Source organism: Rutidosis leptorrhynchoides, chromosome 2 (genome assembly GCF_046630445.1).
Source record: "Rutidosis leptorrhynchoides isolate AG116_Rl617_1_P2 chromosome 2, CSIRO_AGI_Rlap_v1, whole genome shotgun sequence".
Taxonomy (NCBI): Eukaryota; Viridiplantae; Streptophyta; class Magnoliopsida; order Asterales; family Asteraceae; genus Rutidosis; species Rutidosis leptorrhynchoides.
Window position 1 is genome coordinate 586,859,367 of NC_092334.1, and position 18,673 is coordinate 586,878,039.

General features: G+C 32.7%; 1 pseudogene; it reads right to left on the bottom strand.

Annotated features, from left to right (window-relative positions):
• Positions 1 to 12,112: 12,112 nt before the first annotated feature.
• Positions 12,113 to 18,023, bottom strand: LOC139893285 (serine/threonine receptor-like kinase NFP; annotated as a pseudogene).
• Between the last annotated feature and the right edge of the window lie 650 nt (positions 18,024 to 18,673).

Consider the following 18,673-nt stretch of genomic DNA (forward strand, 5'->3'; position numbering starts at 1 on the left):
GTAGTGTATCTCGGGTCATGCGAATTCACTAAGGCTCGGGTTGTCCGGCCAACTTTCGTATGTTTAAGGTTAAGTGGTTAACCTTGGGTTGCAGGTTCGTTGGGTATTATATTACCTTATGTTATTGATATTGCTATGTTGGAGCTAGCCCTCCGGGTGTAGCTTGGTAGTGTTGTTCATATCGTTGTGAGTGAACTTACATTGATGTTGTAGCCAGTGGTATCGCAATTGTACAGTATGCTTAGATTAGCTTGCTATATGCCTGGATGCTCCGGTATGTGTTATTTGCTATTTGTGTGGCGTGTCCATTTTATGCATATATATGTATGTAGTATATTCTCACTCACTAAGCGTTAGCTTACCCTCTCGTTGTTGATATTTTAATAGGTTCGCGTGATGGAGGCTCGGGTAAGCGTGGGGATTAGAGATCTTGGCTAGGTTGCTTAGGAGATCTCGCTTTTGGATTTGATTAGGATTGGGTAGCGTATCCCCAATCACCATGCTCAGTTTTGTATGCCCGTTTGGATATTTAAACTTGTGTTAAATGTTTTAAAGTTATTAAACTTACTATTGTATTGAAGATGTCTTGGAAACATAATTGGGACCTAAATGTTAATGATATTAATGTACTATAAAGAAAAAAAATTATGGGCCGTTATTAATACGGGTTGGGTTGTTTCACGAGTACAGATCCAACTGCGAAGTCACTCGCATCACACATGATTTCAAATGGTAAACTCCAGTCAGAAGCTATCATGGTGGGCACATGTGTTAGTTGTTCCTTCAGATAGTTGAATGCTTTTCGACATTCTTCATCGAAGACAAACGGAACTTCCTTTCCTAGGAGATGAGTAAGAGGTCGTGTGACCTTTGAAAATCCTTAATGAAGCGTCGGTAAAAACCGGTGTGGCCAAGGAAACTCCTTACCGCTTTTACTGTGGTAGGTTCTAGAAGTTTCGTAATGGTCTCAATCTTAGCCTTATCAACTTTTATTCCTGCTTTTGAAATCTTATGTCCTAAAGCTATCCCTTCTTTAACCATGAAGTGACATTTTTCCCAATTCAGAACTAAATTTGAATCTTCACATCGGGTAAGCATCTTGTCAAGGTTTGATAGGCACAAATCAAAGGTACTACCAAAGATTGAGAAGTCGTCCATGAAGACTTCCATACAACGTTCAATCATGTCGTGGAATATTGCTACCATGCATCGCTGGAATGTAGCTGGTACATTACATAACCCAAATGGCATGCGTCGATAAGTAAATGTTCCATAAGGACAGGTAAAGGTTGTCTTTTCTTGGTCCTTTGGATCGAGGGGAATCTGAAAGTAGCCTGAAAAACCGTCAAGGAAACAATAGTATTCATTTCCTGATAGACGTTCCAACATTTGATCTATGAAAGGTAATGGAAAATGATCCTTTCGGGTTGCATCGTTCAGTTTATGATAATTTATGCAAACCCTCCAACCGGTGACTTTCCGAGTTGGAATAAGCTCATTATTCTCATTTTGAATTACGGTTGTCCCTCCCTTTTTGGGTACCACTTGAACAGGACTAACCCATAGTGAATCGGAGATGGGATAGATCAGACCAGCGTCCAAAAGTTTGATTACTTCATTCTTGACGACTTCTTGAATCATAGGGTTGACCCTTCTTTGCCTCTGAACTGAAGGTTTGAAATCAACTTCCATGAAAATCTTGTGGGTGCAATAGTTGGGACTGATCCCTTTTATGTCGGAGATCTTCCAAGCAATTTCCTTCTTACGTGATTTCAGAACTTGAATCAATTTTGCCTTCTCTTGTGGCGTGAGGTCTTTAGAGATGATTATAGGGAGTTGCGATTCTTCTTCTAAGAATGCATACTCCAGATTGTCGGGTAACTTCTTTAATTCCAATTTCGAAGGTTCCTCGATAGATGGCTTCATCTTAGCTATCTCTTCCTGGAATTCTGATTCTTCAGTAGTGGTCACTGATGCTATCTGTTCTTCATTTTTGGAAATTTTCCTTCTTAACGCTTCCTCTTCAGAAACTTCTTCTTTAGTTTCGAAGGATGGTTCGGGAATCTTCTCACAGTCCTCTTTTGAATGGGGTTCCTGATATACCGGAATGAAATCCGTTTCTTCATTCGATCTTCTCCTTAATAGAGGTAAAGGAATGTCTTGTCCTAGCGGTGCTATTTGGATAGTTTTGCCAAGAAAATTACTTCCAGAGAGGGAAGATTTGTGTTGACTAAGGTTTATGGCTGAATGGTTGTTGAGATTTCCTTCAGGAGGTGTAAAAAATAGATCCTTAGAAATTTGATCTTGACTACATATAGCCATGGTCTCTTCCAGGTATTCGTTGACGAGTTCTTGAAAAGAATCGGATAGATTCACATCTTCTTCTCGGGGATGGTTCATGAGACGACCAACATTGAATGTGATTTCTTCTCCTCCAACCCTTAATTTCAATGATTTCTCGTACACATCAATTATGGCCTTGGCAGTATTTAGGAACGGTCTGCCAAGAATGAGTGGGACCTTCGTGTCTTCCTCAATATCCATAATGACAAAATCAACGGGAAACGCGAAATTATCCACTCTAACTAGGACATCTTTAGCTATTCCTCGAGGAACCTTAACTGATCTATCGGCGAGTTGGATAGTCATTCTGGTAGGCCTTAAGTCATTTAATCCTAGCTTTTTGAATAATGAATAGAGCATTAGGTTTACACTGGCTCCTAAGTCTGCTAACGCATTGCTGATTCGGACATCTTTTAAGCATCATCTTTATTTTATTCCATGCTAGACACAATGACTCATTTTCTTTTTGAGAAAAGTTCGTGATGTCATTTCTTAAACAGGTTTGTAGGGAGGGTGGATAAAATTTGTGTAGAAATTTGGCGGCTAGTTCTTCCCATGAATGTATTGAATTCGGGTTAAGTTCGTCAAACCATGCTAAAGCGTGTGCAGAAAGTGAATATTGAAAAAGATGAAGTTTTAAAATATTTTTCTCGTTTTCTTCCTTCTTAAAAGAGTCAACCAGACTGATAAATTTGTTTAAGTGAAAGTTTGGATCGTCAGTCGGTAATCCTTGAAATTTACAGATCATACTGACTAGTTTAATCATGTGTGAACTAATTTCAGGAATTCCTTCGGTTCCTAAGGTGATTGGTCCTCCTCTTTCCTCTAGGCATGACTTATGCATAGAAGCAAGGGTATCTTGTCATTCCATTTTTTTAGATTTTCTGTTTAAAAGACTTAAAAGTAACTTTTAGAAAATATTAATTTACTAAAAGGATCGATAATTTAATAAAAACAATTATTCTTGAAATTCGGTCGCTAACCAAATCGGATATCTTAAATGATAGGATTTCTTACAGATTACTTGTATCCAGGTGGCTAGGCCGACTACGGAGAGGCAGGATCCTTTTGGTTCCAATATAATTGGAGACTGTTCGGAAAATCCAACAACCAAGTACGTGTATAATTGTCTTTCTTAACACCACCAAACAATACTTTTGTCTGTTTAAAATCTTTCTCGATCAAAATATTCGATTCCCTGGCAGCGGCGCCAAGAAAAACTACTTTGATATGCTACTAACGGACGGTTTTATTCGTGCGGTGTCATTAGGCCACAGAACGTCCGGTTCGATGGAACAAAGTAGCACACACTGGTTTTGTTTATTTATATTGTGCGTGTGACGACCCGGAAATTTCCGACCAAATTTAAACTTAATCCTTATATGATCTCGACATAATAAGCAAAGTCTGTTAGGTTGAGTCTCAAAATGTTTGAACAAAATTCATGTAATCACTTACCTTTAACTATTCCCGACGATTCACGAACAACTGTGTTAATAAATATATATATATATATATATATATATATATATATATATATATATATATATATATATATATATATATATATATATATATATATATATATATATATATATATATATATAAGTGCATATATACCGTTTTGAATTAATAAAGTATGCTTTAATCAATAGGGATTAAATATGTAAAACGACAAATAGAATAAATAAATTATTTTTATACATATATATTATTAAAAGTCTATATATGATTTCTATTAATAATTATTAATATATGGTGATATATAATATTTAATAAATATTATTATAGTGCGAAGTTAATATATTATTTGTAATTATAAGTTAAAATATAAATAATATATCAATATTATTATTTTTACTTCCATTATTATTACTAAATGTTAATATTGATATTATATTTGTATTATTGATATTTTCAAATCTAATAGGAGATATAAATGTATATATAAGAATTGGATATGTATAAGTCATTATATTATTATTATTAATATTATTATTATTATCATTATTAAAATTATAATTAGTATTTTTTTATAATAATTATTAAATATGAATTTATTATTTATATAAAAACCAAATACATATATATATATATATATATATATATATATATATATATATATATATATATATATATATATATATATATATATATATATATATATATATATATATATATATATATATATATATATATATATATATAGATTTGGAAGATCAGATTCTATTTCAGGTCATTTTCCCATATGGTGATGATTATCTAATTCGTACAAATCAACTACAATAAGAACGAAAGTAATTAGACATCAAAGTCAAATTCTATTTTTTTTCTTCTTCAATTTTTTTATTATTTCTGTTAAAAGTCGATTTCTTAATTATTGATAACGATGGAATCTCATTTACAAATGATCAACTCGTTCGTTCTCTCCACTCTCAGTAACAATTACAAATACTATCAAACAAAAATCAGTTAGCTAACCTTTTCATCTTTTTATTTTCTTTTATTTTTTTGGCACCCGATAATTATTCCTGTCGACCAACTATCTGCATATAGCAGGCGAATTGATCAATGATATGGTTTAAATTATTCAGTTCTTTCATCATCTTTATCAAGTATCAATTTCAAATAACCCAAATTGTTGAATTTAAACAGAAAAAGAAAGAACACAGGTCGTTACCTCTTTTTTGGGCCATGATTATTAAAAACTTGATTACGAATCAGATTTTAAAATCTAAAAATGCAGAAATGATCTAAATCATGTCGTGATACTTTCTATAAAGTTTCAAAATCAAATTTTTCCTAACGAATCCAAATTTCGAGGTCAAAGTTTCAATTTTAAAAAAAGTCAAAGTTTGTTCTTCGTGAAATTCGAACTAAATTTGATGTTTTAGGATCAATTAAGGATCCATAAAGTTTCTAGGAACGTTTTGTTACCCATTTCATGTTATAACTTTATTCTAAAATGATCTAGAATTCGAGATTTGATTTCAAGTTCATATCGTATGTTGAAGGTCTGTTTCAGTTAAATTATTATTTCATTCTTTTGTTTTAATTAATCTAATCAATCACTTGCAACTCAGTTTCGTTTACATGCTTTATAATTAACGTGATTTTGTTGTTATGATTTCGATTTGTTTCAACTGATTTGATCCATGAATTCATATTTTTCTTTCGTTAGAAGCAGCTTTAAATCTTTTTCTGTTATGACTAAGTAAATCAATTCAATTACATTAAGGGTTGTTTCCTGTATAAATTATAGAACTTAAATTATTTGGTAATGGAACGTTTGATTGTTAATCTCTATAATTGATTTTGAAAGTGATGAAGAAGAACATTTCATAAACGAATTTAAATAAATACTGGGTACACAGACTTAGAGGAGTGGATCGATGCATTTACGGGTTATCAGGAGGTCACGGGTTCGAGCCCTGCAGTGGCCTATTTTTTTTAGAATCCGTTTTATTAAGGTAGTTTTTTTATTTAACTTTTATTATTATTGTTATTATTGTTATGTATTATAATTATTATAATTATTATTATTATTATTATTATTATTATTATTATTATTATTATTATTATTATTAGTTATCATTGTGATTATTGTTATTATTAGTATTATTATTATTATTATTATTATTATTATTATTATTATTATTATTATTATTATTATTATTATTATTATTATTATTACAATACTAAAATAAATATTATTATTATGAGTACTAGGATTATCATTAATATCATTAATATCATTATGTATTATTATTATCATGATTACTAATATTATCATTATTAATAAGATTTATATTATTATTAATATAAGTATCAGTATTAACAATATCATTATTAGTATTATTATTAATAACGTTATTGTTATTATTATTATTAGTAATTCATTAGTATTATCAAAAACTATCTTTTTATGTAGATTAATACTTTGTACATAAAATATACTTATTATATATACTATAATTATATCAATATTTCACATAACTATATATATACAAATTAAATATACATAATATATAAATTAAGATATAATAAATAAATTTGTTCAGTTATGATTATATATTTTAATATATATATATATATATATATATATATATATATATATATATATATATATATATATATATATATATATATATATATATATATATATATATAAATGATATAGGTTCGTGAATCCGAGACCAACCCTGCATTGTTCAGTATCGTCGTATGAATATTTTTACTACAAAATATTGTAGAGTGAGTTCATTTGATTCCCTTTTACTCTTTACATTTTTGGGACTGAGAATACATGCGCTACTTTTATAACTGCTTTATTATGCTTTTGAAATACATTTTGAACTGCGAATACCTGAAATGATTTTATAAATGTTTGACGAGATAGACACAAGCAAAACATTCCTCGAATGAATTATGTGGACGTGATAATTGCCACCATTGAATTATGTGGACGTGATAATTGCCACAATTGATATAAATATTTTTTCCCTGATTATTATTGCTTGGTAACCTAAGAATTAGGGAACATCACTAATTTTGAGAATTAGTGCACGCCTAATTGACGCGAATCCTAAAGGTAGCTACCGGGTTTAACACCCCCACCCAGAATATTCACTAGACGGAAGGGCTAGTAGGCGTGGTGTTTAGTACTTCGAAGTTTATATGATTATTATACAGACAAGATGTTCTGTTTTGGGAATATTATTATGCGCATTATATGTTAAGGTCGGTTACCAAGCCAAGTTATGAAAGCAATGAAAAGTGAATGTTATGTATCGGGAGAATGATTTTATACACAGGTTATGTGTATGTTATTTTTTTGCACGAGATATGTGTACGGTTACTAAGATTTATGAAAGATGATTTCGTACACGAGAAAGGTGTACTGTATTTAAAAGATATCGCATGTACATTACAGGTGGGTATAGGATTCGGGCCCATTTGTACCATGCAGGATTTAAATCTTGTGGTCTATCAAAATGATGAATTTTATTGTTTTATGATAAACCTATGAACTCACCAACCTTTGGTTGACACTTGAAAGCATGTTTATTCTAAGGTATGAAAGAAATCTTCTGCTCTGCATTTGCTCATATTAGAGATATTACTTGGAGTCATTCATGACATATTTTAAAAGACGTTGCATTCGAGTAGTCGAGTTCATCAAGATTATTACTAAGTCAAATATAGTTGAATATATTATGAAATGGTATGCATGCCGTCAACTGTCGATGAAATGAAAGTTTGTCTTTTAAAAAACGAATGCAATGTTTGTAAAATGTATCATATAGAGGTCAAGTACCTCGCGATGTAACCAAATGTAATGTATTCGTCCAGATGGATTAGGACGGGTCATTAGAGTGCGGGGCCGAAATTTACTTTTACTTTCTAAAGTGTAGAAGGTGTAAGTTAACCTAGTATCGTGTTTTTTTATGGATTAACGAATTGAAGATCAAGTGGATAATTGTCTTTTAGTTAAATTAACTAGATAAAGGATAGTAGTTGGTTTAAGCTAAAAGTCCTAATTGCGGAAAAGTAAATAAGTGGAAGGATATCCGGAGTATGCGGATCAGGGAAATGTTGACCAAGATATCAGTGTTGGGTTAGGGAAAGGTAATTATGCTTATGTTAAAACTATGCTTGGAATGATGTAGATCTGGTTGGATGAGCCAATTACACAGACCTGCTTGTCTCTTAACTCTCGGAGTTCTCTTTGAGCAGTGAGAAGTATGTCACTTAGTCATATAATTGAAAGGTAGTTGTACCTCGGAGGTTATCCTCAGTAAAGTACTAGGTTTAATAGTGAATTGAGCTCTAATCCTAACCCTCATTGTCAGTTTAGTTAACTGAATAACAACGTGCCGTGTTGATTGAACACTGATCACAAACGGAAGGAATCCGTCGGTTTAAGTTGGCAAAACTTTAAGTGAAAACTAACAACCATTCCATCATACTAATGAGATCATATCAATTCAAATATTATACAGCATTACAGTTGATATACTGATAGTAAAGCAGATAGAAACCTAATGAGTACCTAAACAGTTGATATGGCTAAGTCCTAAGGCAACAATCAAACAAGAACATGCAATAGGCTTGGGTCACACAGTAAAGGCACTAACTAGATCTTAACATCTCCTAAGAGATATATTTGGAACAATCAATAGGCATACTAGGTCATTCATGTCTCAATTCCTAAGTTCCGTGTCCTAAAAGCGCATTAAATGCCTCTCGGGAACTCCGGTCATACCGAGTTCATAGAATCTTCAGATACAGTATAACCAGGGGTCTTAATCCTATGAAGTAGCTAATTTCATATAGATGGACAAGTCCTGATCACAACCTAGGTTGGTCAATCCTTAAGATGCTAGCATATAAATCTATCAGACTTCCTAGTTCAGTATTATAACAGTAATCGTACTAAATTAACATGATTACACTAACCCAAACTTCTATCATGGCAACATACAGAGTAATTAAGTTATCATGGTAATATCAGAATGCATTATTAAACATAAAAAGTAAGAACATGTATTTAATACAAAAGACAAGCGTTTCGGATAAAAACCTAAAAAGGCCGAAAAAATCTGCCCGAGATCGCAGGGACTCGCCGGGATATCCTCCGGAAGATAAAAGCTAAGCTAACTACTACTAAAAACTAACTAAAAGCTTGAAAATATAAAGTGAATTACAAATTGAGTGTGTGTTGAAATGAATGGAGAAAGCCCTTTAAATAGACTTGATTTTTGCCTGCAAACGGCTGGCAGGCCGTTTGACAAGCCGTTTGGCAGGCCATTTGTGAGCCAGGCAGGCCATTTGGCAGGCCGTTTGGCAAGCCGTTTGGTCTGCCTGGTCAGCTGATTTCACTGGATCGTAGCTTGATTTCTTGTCTTTCACCGTTTTCGCTCTAGAATCTTCGTTTTAGATCCGTTTTACTTGATTCTTTTTGCATTGCCTTTGTAATTACTTAATCTACAAAATCAACCGAAAAAGCGATAATTTTGCTGAAAAGTTTGAATCTTTATTGTTCTAGGGCTTAATATTGGGGGTAAAAATATGACTTTTTGGCCGATATCAGACATCCTAACCGCCCCCAAAGCTTGGCAATCTAGTAGATCCCAATCTTCTTATTTAACATCATCAGGTTTCTTCTCCTTTAAAGGTAAGTGCAGTTTTTTCTGATACAAATAATACTCTATTTGCATCTTCCAAAACCCGAAATCCTTTCCATCGAACAGATCACTTCTAAACTTTCCTTCGTCCGCCATCATGCCCTTTAATCGAACCTATGCTCTGATACCAGTTGTTGGGAATTTATGGACCCAAACAATAATCAACAATTTAGATTTGGTGATCCCAAAAACAACAAATGAATGATAATAAAGAAAAGTAGAGAAAATGACGTAAGAAATTACGTGGTTATATGCAATCGGTTAGATTGCTTTAGTCCACGGCCAAATCGAGTGATTTTTATTTATATTTCCGTACATCTACTTTAGGGTTACAATAGGATGTATTTATAGGTACAAAATAACTTAAGGAGCAAGAAAAAATGATTCTGGAAGTTTCCTTCCTGTCAGACCAAGGCCGCGGCGCGCCAGTTAAAGATGCGGTGCGCCTTCAAGTGTAAACTTGAAATAGAAGCTTTCTTTTAACTTGAACCTCTGTACGTGTGTTAGGCCGCATCGCGCCAGGTAGGGTCGCGGCGCGCCTTGAAGTGTATCCGAATTTCCTCCTTTGTTTTGATATCCTTCACACATCTGACAATATCAAGTCTAGACCGTTCTAAGATCCGTGTCAATTCGCCTACAAAGAGTTTGCGTGGAGTTGTCCCAAGAGTTTGCATCCACCATATAGGAAGGTTGACCTGAACCAAATGTTTAATGAAAATTCGTCTAGGTCAAAATGAATGAATAATAGATTTTTCAAGAATCGTTCAACCTCTCATGTTAAGAATCATGCTTACACTCCACCCACTAGGATTTCCACACTCCAAATGTTGATTTTTTTCTATTGTGTATCATAAACAGTGCCATCTAAGTGTCATGTCTGGAAATCTAAATCTGAGGGAGGTGGTAGTAACATTGATAGTGATGTGAATGTGACACCGTTGGGATCCACAGGTAAATGGGTAGATCTACAAGTTGTTGGTGTTGACAGGAAACCTACTGTTATTTGGGCTTGGGTTCCTACTTTGAACTAATCTTTTTTTTAGATTGTGCAGGTCGCCATGTTTGTTTTACCTTGTTGATAATATCTGGATTGTTGACAATGGAGCGGTCCAACACATAACTGCCCAGGAGAATGGCTTGCATATACTTCTGTATGCAACTCGGGATGGAACGTATGTTATGGCTTCTACATGATTTCTTGTAGAACTCGTTAAATAACGTCATTTGTTGTCAAAAAATTAAGTATGATATCGCCGTTACGCGGACCGTCAAATGAGTAACTAACGTTTTATGTTTTTCTTGTTTAATTATGTCTGCATAATAATTATGATATTTCTGCTTTGAACGCTATTTTATTTTTCTATTCTGCAAACTTTCTTAGGTTCCTCTACATATAAAATCCAAAAGGCTAAAAATGTTTTCGATTTTAGTATTTTAGGGGAGAAAAAGGTAACATCATAAAATACAAATATATATATATATATATATATATATATATATATATATATATATATATATATATATATATATATATATATATATATATATATATATATAATGAAAATTTATAAAAAATAGAAAATCCTGAAAATGAGTTGCTTGATCTATCTGATGGTAAATGATTGTATTATTGAACTGTCTATTGTTCTGCATATAAAGTAAGTAGTACAAGTTAATTCATAATGTATTGGTAGGCTTTACTGACCTAATCCTAGATGGAGATGATTACACTAAGAACTCATAAATATCAGGATAAAGAAATTATGGAAAGGTCTATAGCGGTTTAGGGTAGTTACCTAATTATCACTGAAAATGTATTTCAGAAATAATTGTTGAGGAAATCAACAGTCGGTTGAGGATCTCCCCTACTACAACTTATAATCATTAAAGAAAGTTGATGTTGGATATCCCCAAGCAATATTCAGAATTTGCTCTACCATTCAGTTTAATTAATATGATGGGATGTTTAAAAGATCAATATTGAGCTGAAGGTTGTCTGTTTAGTTGGTGCACACCAATTTCTATTGATATTTAATGCTTTAATTGAAACTAATCACTGAAAAAGTTGGTTTATCCAAAAGGGAGTGTCTTTCCTATGAACATGTTGAAAAGTGCAGCCATGTATCACAGACAATGAATGATTTGAGTACACGATATCACAACTAAAGAGATAAGGTCAACACATAAGTTTGAAGGCAATCAACCATTTCAGAATCTACTTATTGTCAAGACAGTGGTGCATCATCGCAAAAATGAATATAAATGAAAAAAAAATGAAAAAATGAAGAAAAAAATATGGAAATACGATATATTTCGGGTTGGTGCATCACAATTCAAGAATTATAAACTGAATGTAATCTTAGGAATTTACATAAGTCTACGACTAACAAGTGTTGCTAAGAGAATTATAACAACCACTAAAGTACTTTTCAAACATAATTAGCTTCCGAAAAAATCCGGGCCCTTTTGAATTTTTATCATAGATTCGCCACTGATAAGAACGCGGATATGATCTATATTTTTACTTGAGAACTGAAGTTTAAAGATATGTATACACGGACCATCATTACATGGTACTCGGGGTTACTTACTGACGCATTTAGTTTAGAGATTCAATCTAACAAATTACTAATCTATATAACTTATGACTTACATAACATTGTCATCTTCTTGATTCAAGAAAAAACAAATTGAAATGTCATTAGACTCAAAAACATTGAAAGTATTTCATACATATCAAAAAGTATGCAGTACTAAGAAGTCCTATCGTGCCAGAACTTGGCGTGGTGAAAGACCATCGTGAGACAGATCAGTAAACAAATCATCACTTTTACAGAGCGCATACACAATGTCCACCATACTAGGTCTTCGCGAAGGATCCTTATGCAAACAAGTAATCGAAATTGACATAACGTTCATAACATTATCAATCGAACATGATTCCTTAACAAGAGAATCATCAATAAACCCTTTTAGCTTATGTCTATATTTCTCTTCAGTCCCATTGAAATTATCATACACTTGTACCCACAAAACCATCCCATCTTTATCGACAGCTTCCTTACCAGAAATAAGTTCAAGTAAAACTACGCCAAATGCAAAAACATCCATTTTCGTCGTTACAACCCCATCATGTAAGTACTCTGGGGCTATATAACCTGGAGAACCCACAATATGCATTGTTATAGCATTGCATCCTGATTTAGCTAGCCCGAAATTAGCAATTTTGGCTCTCATGTGTGAATCCAAGAGAATGTTACTACTTCTGATATCTTTGTGCACGACTCGTGGTCTAGTATGTTCATGGATGTATTGAAGACCGTTAGCTATATCAACTGCGATTCTTAGTCGTCTTCTCCAACTTAGACGATCTAACTTTCTGTCGTGTAGTCTTGTATACAGAGATCCATTTTCGAGATACTCATAAACCAAATAACAATTTCCTTCATTTGAATCTATACAAAATCCTTCCAACATTACTAAGTTACCATGGTTGACCTTGAAAGGAGGAAAAATTAAGTTAACATAACTCGTATAGAAATATTAAAGGATACGACGTAATAAACGTAAATTAAGGATACAACAAATGTAACTGGACAATAAATTAAGGACGGAAAGAGTAAAGTGATGAATAATGTAATTGATATGAGTTCCGTAGTTTGTCGTTTAGATCCTAAACGTAGTCATCTCAAACATTGGTTATTTTATTCTAAAGGTCCCATTGTTTAGGCTTTTTTCTAATTTTATTAAAACAAATTTAAAGTATATTTATTTTATAAAAATTTGTATCAATTCTCGATATGTGTATTGTATATGGATGGCATTGGGTCGGGTATGAGATGAGTATAGGTAGTCCCAGAACTGAACTCGATTAAATAAAACATCCTGAATCTGGCTCGAAGAGTCCTCATTTACAAACTAATTAGCGGGTAACGGGTATCATCATGGGTATCCGGGTCCTCTTTTTTTTTACTAACATTTGTATATTATAAATTTACACCCCTTTATCAAGAAATATACATATATTATAAAATAATTAAGTATATTCTATATTATTGAAATGTAAATGGTCGGGTATATGAATTCGGTTTTCGTGTATACGGCTGGCTAATCAGGTTTGAATCTTAAAGCGTCCTCGGACCTGAACTCGCTTAAAAATGTAAAATCATCACCAATACGCGGCCCTGGACCCAGGGGCGGATCCAGGATTTTGAATCGATGGGGTCACAAAATAATATTAAGATATATTGCATATAAATTTAAATTAATAAAGTATGATTGACTAAACATAAAAAGATTACGTTAAAGCCTAACACAAATTTCCCTACGATAATTCTTATATTGAAAATGATCAATGACTGCTTCATTAGTAACATTTGCTAGTTCTTCTCTTTCTATCGCCCCAAGAAGACAACCATTCAGAAATTCATCACTCATTCTGCTACACATATCCGATTTTACAAGCTTCACTGAAGAAAAACACCTCTCAACCGTTGCGATGGCAACAGGCAAAACCAACGCAAGCTTTAATAATCGATAAACATAAGGATATGAAAGATCTTTTTCAATTCCAACAACAACTTAGCAAGGTCGGCAATCCCTTTTAAGTTAGCAAATTTAACATCTTGATGCACAACCTCAAAATATACATCAAGTTCACGCTTAAGATGATCTCTTTCCGTTTGATTGAAATCCATAGGATACATCTCACCCAACTTCAATAACTTAGAAGCATCAAACATAGAAAACGAATTATGTGAGCTTAAAGCTATCATATTTGTAAGCAATTAAGTACTTACCTCATTAAATGGTAATGCGTTATGCATCACATATCTAACAGCATCAATTGAGCATTGTAATCGAATTCGATACGCTTGCTTATCAATATCAGATTGCCTATGAAAAGCTACAGCTATAGATTGCTTTGGCTTCATTAGATCTTCACATCTTTGATGTGCTCTATTGTGAAAACTATTAACATCACCCTCATGGACAACGAATCTTTCTTTTTTGTTCCAACTATCAAAGCCATCGGTCACAAATGCAATCACTACCACATTGTTTTCCAACTTGATCTCTAAATAAATAACACCATAAACAATATGCTTTGTTTGCCTTTACACTATACTCTAACCAACGAAATTCATCAAATCAAGTTATGATAAAACGTCTATCTTTTTGTCCTACTTTTTTTATCGAAAAACAATTACCACGTGGTTGGCATGGTCCTCTTTGCAAATAAAGTCTTCTGATTTCATCTCTTTGATTAGGATCATAGTCTAATATTTTTGTTCTATCTGCAGGATCCGAAAGAAGGTCGTTTATATCAATTTTTTTGGCATCGATGGAGTAGAGTTAGGTTTTGAAAATTTGTTCGGATCATTTGCATTTGAAGGTCATTACTCATTAGATGATACTTTTATTTTAAAAAATCATTCTAGTGTCCCTTTCATATCTATATTATTATTAATCACAACAACAACAACAAAACCCAATACCACATGAGTGGTGTATGTGAGAGGTGAGATGTAGACAATCCTTCCCCTATGCGAGAATAAAAGAGAAGTCATTTTTCCACCTAGAGTGAAACACTCTCAAAAGTGGAGAAAGTCATCCCTCTCTCTATTCGACGAATAGAGAGATTGCTTCCGAGTGGACCTCCGGCCAGTAAGTAGAAAAAAAATTTTAAAAAATTAAAAATTAAAAATAAAATAATAAAATAAAATTGAGACGCCATGAAAATTGTAGAATCAAATTTTCATGGGTTTTAAATCCTGTCTGGAATTCAATTTAGGCTCTAAGCGGCAGTCAAGACGCTTAGAGCCTAAATTGAATTTCAGGCAGGATTTAAAACCCATGAAAATTTGATTCTACCATTTTCATGGCGTCTCAATTTTATTTTATTATTTTATTTTTAATTTTTAATTTGTTTAAATTTTTTTCCTACTTATTAATTATTAATAGCAATTAAGTAGAATGTATAAATATTAAAAATAAACACATTATAAACTATAAATCAATAAATATTAACATAATAGCAAAATTGATAGTGTAATCAATAAATATTAACATAATAGCGAAATTACTAGTGGCTTGCAAAAACAATCTGTCAACAAATAAAAGTAAGGGAGAAAATATAATTTAAAATTGCATAATTAAATATTTATATAAGTATCAAATTTTACACAATTAGCCAATAGCACATTAGCAAAATGAGTTTTAAGCTCTAGACTTTTGATTCATCTTGAGGGATGACTCTCTCACGACTAGAGCTACCTAACTTTTTTACTTTTCAAATAAAAAAATTAAACCTAAAAGAAGGTGATAAGGTAGTAACTACCGTATATCATAATCTTAATCTTTTTGTTTAAAAGACTAAGTTTAAAAGGCTTAACAAAAAATTAAGGTTAAAGCCTGTTGGATTGGGCTGATAAAAAAGATTGGGGTCCTTATGTGTTTGGGTTGGGGTCCCTTTATATTAGCTAAAAATTTTACAAACAATTACTAGTTGGACTCATGAGTTGAGTGGGGGCCTAGGCCACCACAACTATACATGTAAATCCGCCCCTGCCTGGACCCGTATACGCGGCCCGGACCCGGCCCAAATATATCAGAGTTCGAATTTTCCCATTGGGTACGAGTATTTTTGTCATCCCTAGTATAGTACTTATGATCTAATGAAAGAGTGTTTAATATACATAGCGGAACCATGTTTACTACAAACTCCTCTCTACTACATAAACAATATTTAAGGTATAAATCTAATTATTTCTTGCGGTAACGTGCATGCCAACTCTCAGCTTTTTAAACCATTTCAGAGTATATTTATTGTTAAAAGATTTGTACGAATTATAAATCTGTGTATTGTAATTACAAACTCACGCAAAAAATATTTAGCATATATAGCGGAATCATATATTGTTGCAACAGTTTCCAATAGTAATGTACAAATCATCTTTACTACCGATAGAATGGTTAATATATAATGCGAAACTATTTCTCACAACAATGCGCCACTAGCTACCTAACCAATATTTCCTCAACACTCTAAGTACATTGTCTACTTGTCCTACTTAATAAAGGTTTTTGTTGGGTTTTACTTTATTTTAAGTTTTTGTCCCCACAGATTATTACTTATTTAACATCAACACAACTAGTAGTTGTTTTAATATGTAATCACTTGATTACATTCAATGTTCTAATGTTTTTTAATAATCATCAATAGTTAAAGAAGTAATATTAATTAGAAGCAATTTCTAGATCCAATATCCTCATAACTGTTTGCAAGTTTTTTACAACCTACTACACTAAATTAAAAGTATTTTCATATTTTATTTTGAGCTTACTATATTAGTGAAATTAAAAATTATTAAAAAGGGTTGCAACTTTTTATGACAGCTGAATTTAGTAGTGTACCTTTTGCAAGATTTTGAGTTCTTCACAAGCATTCCATTTCATTTTCTTGATAGCATAATGTTTCCCATCAATATAACCCTTAAAAACAGAACCTTGGATCACACATCTTTCATCAAACCCAACTGTCGCTTCATTCAACTTTTCAATTCTATACACTTTATACTTATCCAAACAGTCTGAAACATCAGCCAAAATATCACTAACTTCAAATGTCTTGCTTTCTGCATCATTAATCTTATTATTTCCTACCCTTTTCCTCCATAAAGTCTTTTCGTGAACCCAATAACTACCCATAATAATCAAGAGAATTCCACAAACTCCAAGTCCAATTCCCAATCCAATAACTTCACTTTTTCGGTCTTTGTTTTGATCGACTGAAACCCGTATTGGAGAAGGTTGTGAAAGCTCAGGAAGCTGAGAAACAGGCACGAAAACGGTGTCATAAGGGCTAACTGCATCACCATTTACTTCAACTATAGACTTTGCATCTGATCCAAATCTTGAAGCAATGGAAGATATGGTGTCCATTGGTTGGAAAACATATGAAATGAGATAAGTGACATGATTCTGGAGTTGGGTTTTTGTTGGGCACATACAAAAAATTGGAAAGATTACATCTTGACCTATTGTGAGGTTTATAGGTATTAGTGTAGGATTGACACTTTCCACAGACTGATAAGTTGTGAGGTTCTGAAAGAGGTTTGTGGATACAAGAAAAAAAGTGTCATTTTTTTGTATGGTGTAGTGAACTTCAGCATAAGAATGGTTTGTTGTTTTGTTAATTGAGTTGCATGAGTGGAATAAAGAGGGATTGGTTAGGGACAAGAGGTGAGGTTAAAGAGGTTAAGTTGCTCGATTTGGCGATCATCGGACGACTCACGGTGAAGAGATCACTTATCGATGCTAAATCGAGATTTGGACCCATGGTTCTAAAGAAGGCATAGGTTTGGCAAGAGGGTGTAGTTTGGTTAAGGTTGCAGTCATAGCCAGTGGTGTTTGGAGGTAGAAATTGGGGTGATGAAATTTGGAAGAAGATTTGTAGGTGCAAAAGGAAGAAACATAAGAGAAATCTCATTCTTTTTTGGATTGGAATTTGGGATATGATTATAGTTTTGTTTTAACAACGGGGTTATATCAACTTGGTTATTAAAGGAAGTCATTTGTGAGTCTATTCAAGGTTAGGTGGTCCCACATTGGAATCTCTTAGTCAACCATGATACCTGAGGCCACAAATAAAAATGATAATGATCCTAGCTAGGTTGCTCATATCTTAAACAGTCGAATGTATTTCAAACTAATCTAATAGAAAAAATCGAGGGGCTTGAAAACTAATCTAATACTCCGTATATCAATATACAGCTACGTTGAGCAATTTGGTTGCATTGCAATGACGTCTTTTTGGTCACCACGTCGATGACTATTTTTTAGTCGCTAATAGAAGCGACATACACTACAGGAAATATCACCTTTAGCGGTATTTTACTTTTCTAACTTTTGGATAAAGCCCCTTTTTACATTTTTCTAACTTTTTACTCTTTTAGGCTTATTTGGCGATATTAATAAATTTGGTGGAGGGAAATCCATTTTTTCGTGAAAATTACAAAGTGGCAGTAGCACCAATTAATATTAATATCATTTTTAATATTCAAGTATTATTATTTTGATTATATTAATATTTATTTCTTATTTTTATCATATTAAGATTATTTTTTATTATTTTTATGATT